This window comes from Lissotriton helveticus, chromosome 1_1, assembly GCF_964261635.1.
Source record: "Lissotriton helveticus chromosome 1_1, aLisHel1.1, whole genome shotgun sequence".
Taxonomy (NCBI): Eukaryota; Metazoa; Chordata; class Amphibia; order Caudata; family Salamandridae; genus Lissotriton; species Lissotriton helveticus.
In genome coordinates this window covers 1130495399-1130502384 of record NC_136057.1, presented here as the reverse complement: position 1 = coordinate 1130502384, position 6986 = coordinate 1130495399, and positions in this window count along the sequence as shown.

The window sequence follows — 6986 nt, the reverse complement described above, 5'->3', positions numbered from 1 at the left end:
AGCATACACCAGCTCTCTCTTCATGTGAACCGCATCAACTGTTGTGTATGTGTGTTCGGCAAAGCAATATAAAACCCGCCTCATGCCCAGAATTGGCAGAAGTTGCACTTATGTTATGAGTATGAAGTCGTGGAGATCAGACCTCATAACAATTCTGTATCGTGTTGTTCTTGAAACTTTAGCACTCGCTGTACAGATATAGTTTAACAAGCAAAGCAGATAGTAGAGCAATAACATATTATTCTCATGTAAACCACGATGAACTACTAGGTGGAAAGCTAAAGCAACAACTAAGTGTCGTGTGCAGAAGTTGCAAAAAAGGAAAAATGGCGTTTAAACCGGTAATGAGCCCATGCTAACTTAACACGGTGTAAAGATATCCAGGACCTAGATGACACCTCCCCATGATCCGGAAACGAACTGAATAAGATAATAGAAGTGCCATCTCATGAGAGCAGATTGCAAGTTTATATGTGGACGGTCCGCAAGGTAAAGCATTAAAAACTAGGAAAATTTAATGCTAAAGAAAAATAAAACAGCCAAGTACTTTATCGAGTCTTAAGCCAATAGGCAAGGTAAATAATAAAAACTTGACAAATAAGTCAATGAATTGTCAATGAAATGCTAGTACTCAGCATATCAAACATGAAAAAGGTCTATGACATAACTGTGTATGCAAAATAAGCTGCAACAGCCTCCAATAGGAAGTCACCGTCTTCATCCGAAAACAGTTCAGCCATCCAATTTAAAAGCGGAAAAGAACATACGTGCTCTCCCAGCACCGGATCCTCTATCACCATCAGAGGACAGCTCGGTGGGTTTTCAAGAAAGCTCTGTTCCAAGAAAGACTGTGCTGCCGCCAGTAAATTCCAGGGACCAAGTAGTCCATGCATCAATGCCACAGCCATAATCCTTTCGCCAGGACAAACCAACTCGTGAGTAATGATAGGAGTCATCAGCTGATTAAAGTCGACGTCAGGAGAAACCGGTCCGCAGAGACACAAATCAATGGCCCAATCGAAATCACAGGTCAGGCAGTGAAATACAGGCTGGACACAGGTGAAGTAGGAGAATCGAAAAGATAATCCATATGCCGTGCTTAATATCGCCAACGGCATTGTGCCATAATATTCTAGCATGCGATTGCGGAACAGTGTCAGCAGCTGCAGGGTGGGAGGTTGCATAGGAGGGACATCCATATTTAAAAATGTAAAAAAGCACAAGAGCGTCCGCTGGTAATGCAAGTAAAAATGCAAATCCACGAACCGGAGTGGAGAAAATAGAATGAAAGGAAGCAGGGATGACTCCAAAGATTTTCTCAAATGAAGTCACGAGACCACTGGTAACAACTTTAAAAAAGTGCGCCAGGGTCTTTGTGGAGGATGCGTTAAAGATAGTCGGAACCATCTTGCTGAAATTGAAAGGCAAATCTGAATTAAAAGTATTCCTTTTATCGTAACAGTAAGTGAACGGGTTATTTGCTGCAGAAATGTTCTATTTCCTCCCACACATGAACATAGGGAGTTTTCAATCTGGCCACAAATACCAACCTTGGGACAGATTTCAACGGCATGGCAAGAATAAGAGCTCTTTTGTCTCAGAGAGAGGTGGCCTTGAGTTCGGCCCGTGAAACTTTCGTGCTTCACATAGCGAACACCCGTACAGAGGTGCAGACCCTTTTCAATTAACTCAGAACAATCTTCATTATTGAGCATCAAATAACTACCATTTTCCAACAACTTGAACGTGGGGATGATAGCAGGAACTGGCGTGCCTTGCAACACGCAAGCCATATTTGGTCGGTGTTTGTTGCATGAACCGTGTAACTGTATGTGCCTACACATTAGTGAATGATCTGGCGTCTCAGTGCATTCCTCTCCATTCAGATAAACTTCTTGATCATCTTTGAAACATCTGTATGTGTATGGAAGCGACCAGACCTCATGAAGAAAAGCACTACCTAAAGGTTCATAACGACCTATTGGTATATATTTCATACAATTTGAAAACTTATATAAAGCAAAAGGCAGCGTTATTAAACCGTGGATAAGGCACGTTGCCAAAAAACCCGCAATCCTCTGCTGATGATGTCACTGAGCATGTCATGAATGATGTAATATGTGACATCATCAGCAGTGGATTACGGGTAATAGTATCTCTAGTTTACTCCCCTATAGCTGTCTTTCTTTTAACATAAGTGTCTGTTTCCTTCCCTTATACTTACTGTTTTTGGTTCGCTTCTAGTTCGCGTACCGGCGAGCGAACTGGGAAGCGAACTAAGAGAAATAGAGGTTGGCACAGTTCCAAATATTGTACCAATTTTTTAATAACGGGGAGGTAGTTCTGAAAAGAACTTTTTTTTTTATTGTTTTTGTTGTTTTATATTTTTTTTATTATTTTTCGGAACATTTTTTTACTTTTTTTGAATTTTTCTGAAGTTTTATATTTTTTTGGGTTTTTCTTGGAGGGGGCAATGAAAACGATTCATTGTAAAGGGCTCAACAGGAGCAACAAAACAAAAAAAGAAGTATTTATTATTTTGGGCGTTTCGTACAAACTTGCATATGATAGTCAATAGCTCTGTTGATCAGAGTGATGCTTTTTTCTCCGTAGGAAATGAATCCATCGCAAAATACGCAGGTGTGTTTTACTTCACCAAATTTTATTTGTATATTTGGCACCATCTCCCTGCCCTCTGGTCCCGTTACTTCCGGTACAACAGATCTTCTGGCCATAATAGGGAGATTATCTAGGTCGTTCCGAAACTGTGCAGCACTGTAGTTGTTAGGATGCCACCTAGTCATATGGCGATGCATTGTGTAGTTTCCGAAACTGTATTTTTTCTCGGTTCCTCTGGACAGTCTATCTTGACATATAAGGCAAGTTACGTATCTTGCATTTACTTTTTTCTGACCTTTGGGAATTTTAAAAAATTGCCAAATGAAGTTTTCATTCCGGTGAGACGTCCTGGGCTGCTCAGGCAAAAACTGCCTCTCTTCGTGCTCGTCGTCCTGTTCCTCTTCTTCTTCTTCTTGTTGAATTATAACTTGAGCAGGTGGTCCACTCTTCCTTGGATGTGGTGGAGGTGGTGGGGAAGCACCAGCTGAAGCTACTAAAGAAGCCATTGCTCAGTGATCACAAAGGGTCTTTCTCTCACAATGATGAAAGTCAGAGTGAGGAAAGAAGGAGGGATTTTCATCATTTGGGAAAAACAAGAGTTCTCAACCAATCAAAAGTGTTCATTTTAGATTATATGACCTAGTCTTACATCATTAGGAAACCAAAAGTGAAATGAACCAATGAAAAGTGTTATTACCAAGTCACATGACTTGCTGTGTTTACGTTAAGCGCTTTGCAGGGCCTCCCGGTTTGCTTCCAGAAACCTGCGCTTTGCGACTCGCTTCGCGTACCAGTTCGCTAACGTAGCACGTCATATGACGTATCACGCGACAACGTGAAATGTCATGCGGACGGGAGGCGTCACGATGTTGTTTTCTAACGCGGCACTTGCGGTAAAGAAACGTTTACCGGCTCGCGGTCTATTTCGCGGCATCAAGGTCAGCTAACGGGAAGCTTCCCGATTCGCGAAGCGGGAACGAAGAAAAAAATATATAAAAAAAAAAAATTATTCATAATCATATAAAATATATTTTTGGATTTAAAGAAGAATACATTTTACAGCTACAGATATTAGCTGTTAAAAAACCAATGAAATTCACAGAAAAAACCATAGGTTATAGACCATATATAGTTAGGAATTAGCATTTACAAAACCTTGAAAATTCACTGAAAAAACCACAGGTTATAGACCATATATAGTTAGGAATTAGCATTTAGAAAACCTTATTTTACTCACACAAAACCATTGAAATTCCATATATAGTTAGTTGCACTAACTATATATCGTGCACCCGCAATCCACTGCTGATGATGTCACATATTACATCATTCATGACATGGTCAGTGACATCACTGATGACATCACTGATGACATCTCAAATGACATCACTGATGACATCACTGATGACATCTCATTTGACATCAATGACCACATCACTGATGATATCATTCATGTGACAATACAATGCATCTCCTCACATTTTAATATAACCTCTGTTTCACCCAGTGTTAAAAAGAGAGTATCATTTTTGAAACCATTGACACACCAATAGTAGTTACTACATACGCACTCACTGATTGCTACGTCTACACACACCTTCACTCATTCACCCATACAATCATTCATACATACAATCACTCATCTTTACAACACTATCATATGCACTCATACACCTATACAGACACTCACAGTCTGCCACTCATCCATGGAGTTACTCACACACCTAGTCAGTCCTGTAAAGAATCAATGACACTTCCATTTTCTTGTCTATACAGTTAAACATAGAGCACCTTACATTTTCGAACATATACTAACACATACTTACCTTCTTATACAATCATTGATACAAGTACAGATTGATCTGCACAGAGTCACACACCTCCCAGCTAGCCACACACACACTCAGTCTCCCATACAAATACTTGGGCAATCAATCAATAACCCATATAGTTACTCATATAGCTACTGATCAACACATGCAGCAGTTTACAGAACAACAGACATAATGATGCACAAATTAAGACAGTTTAGTCACTAACCCATGCAGTCAGTGAGACACATTTAATCACTCACTCATACAGTCAGTCATGCACCTACTAAATCCTTCGTCCAGACACTTACACATCCACTCATTCTTCAATATGTAAGACATATTTAAACTTTATAGAAACAAAAAATCACTGGATGTTGTTATCAGTGATGTCATCAGTGATGTCATTTGAGATGTCATCAGTGATGTCATCAGTGATGTCACTGACCATGTCATGAATGATGTAATATGTGACATCATCAGCAGTGGATTGCGGGTGCACGATATATAGTTAGTGCAACTAACTATATATGGAATTTCAATGGTTTTGTGTGAGTAAAATAAGGTTTTCTAAATGCTAATTCCTAACTATATATGGTCTATAACCTGTGGTTTTTTCAGTGAATTTTCAAGGTTTTGTAAATGCTAATTCCTAACTATATATGGTCTATAACCTATGGTTTTTTCTGTGAATATATATATACATATATATATATGTGAAGGAACAAACAAAAGGCCACCAAAATGCCAGCAGAAGAAATGCTGGAAAAAATAATGCCAAAAAACGTAGGGGCAGCAAGCAACAAAACTGTCATTAACTCAACTGACATGGTCTTGAATAAAGTGGAGGAACAACTACTAGCCCTGGACCTCTCCTACTGCCCCAAAATCTCATTCAACTATGCTACAACAAGGGGATACATTTACAAAAGCGTCAGGAAATTAAAACTACAGAAATTTCATGCGCAATCCGGAATATCAAAATCTACTGCCAGTGATTCAACTGCAGCTATAAGGAGTGCATTCACACAAGAAGAATTAGCAACTGCAAAAGGCAATGATGACTCAGACAAACAGATGGTGGAGTTACTATATGACTTAATACATGAGTAAGGCAGTGTGAATCAAAAGATGGAGTCTATAGGATCACCTACCAATATATACAAACCGTGTCAAACACTTTTTAAGCCACCATCTACATTTTATCCTCTAATGTTGAAGGAGACCATCGATATCTTCCAAAAACAAGTTGTAAGTGGTCTCAAAATTTTTACTACAAAGCACACAAAACTAAAAACAGCAGCATCAAAAACAAAAGGGAACTGCAATACCACCAACTTATGACTAAATTGCAAAACAACAAAGAAATAGTCATTAGGAACGCTGACAAAGGCGGCAATGTGGTGCTATGGAAGAGAGAGGACTACATTAAGGAAGCAATGAGTCAACTCAATGACATTGCCTGTTACTGTCGGAGAAGCAAACTGAATTTGAACATGGTACATGGAACATACAAAATAAAACTTATGGCCTGGAGAAACACTGGTTTAATAACAACGGATGAATACAACTACTTATGGAACGCGAACCCCACAATACCTATAATGTATTTCATCGCTAAGGTTCACAAAGATTAAGCAAATCTGCTCCAGGCAGATTATTTCGGCAAGCAACAGTATCTTTGAGAAAACCTCTATCTATAGTGAATTCTTCCTACAGGAGCACGTTCAGTAACTGACATCCTACATAAAGGATACAGGGGACTTTTTAGCTAAAATGATGGACTTTACATGGAGAGAGGACTATCTGCTGATTACATTGGATGTAGCCTCGTTGTATACAACAATTAGACACAAAGATGGACTCAGAGCCTTGCATTATTTTCTATCAAGGAGGGAGCCGCAATATGTAGAACACACCAAAATGTTGATCAACATGGTGGAAAGTTCTTTAACAAATAACATCTTCATATTTCAAAACACCTTGTTCCAACAAGCCAGAGGTGTTGCCATAGGAGCCAGCTTCTCCCCCAGTTACGCATGTCTACACATGGGCTGGTGGGAGAAGCTGGTTCTCATGGATGAACACATCAATGCCATGACCATCAATGTTAAAATTTGATGGAGGTTTATAGATGATCTGTTTTTAGTTTGGCAGGGTACCCAGACAGATCACACATCACACATCATTCATCACACAAATTAACAACAATCAGCTAAACATAAACTTCACTGCCTGTATCAGCAAAACCAAAGTAAACTTTTTAGATGTTGAAGTGTATGCAAACCAGGGCAAGCTTGAAACAAAACTGCATAGAAAGCCAACAGCTGGCAATGCAATCTTGCATGCCAGCAGCTCGCACCCTGGCCACTTGGTACAAAGCATACCTTATGGTGAACTACTACGTTTAAAATGGATTTGCAGCAATAGCAGCGATCTAGAGGTGGCACAAATTGAATGCCTATCCAGATTCAAGGAGAGGGGTTATAGCGGAAAATGTCTAACTACTGCCCTGATTAAAAGCAACCAAAAAGAGAGGGAGACCCTTCTCAAACA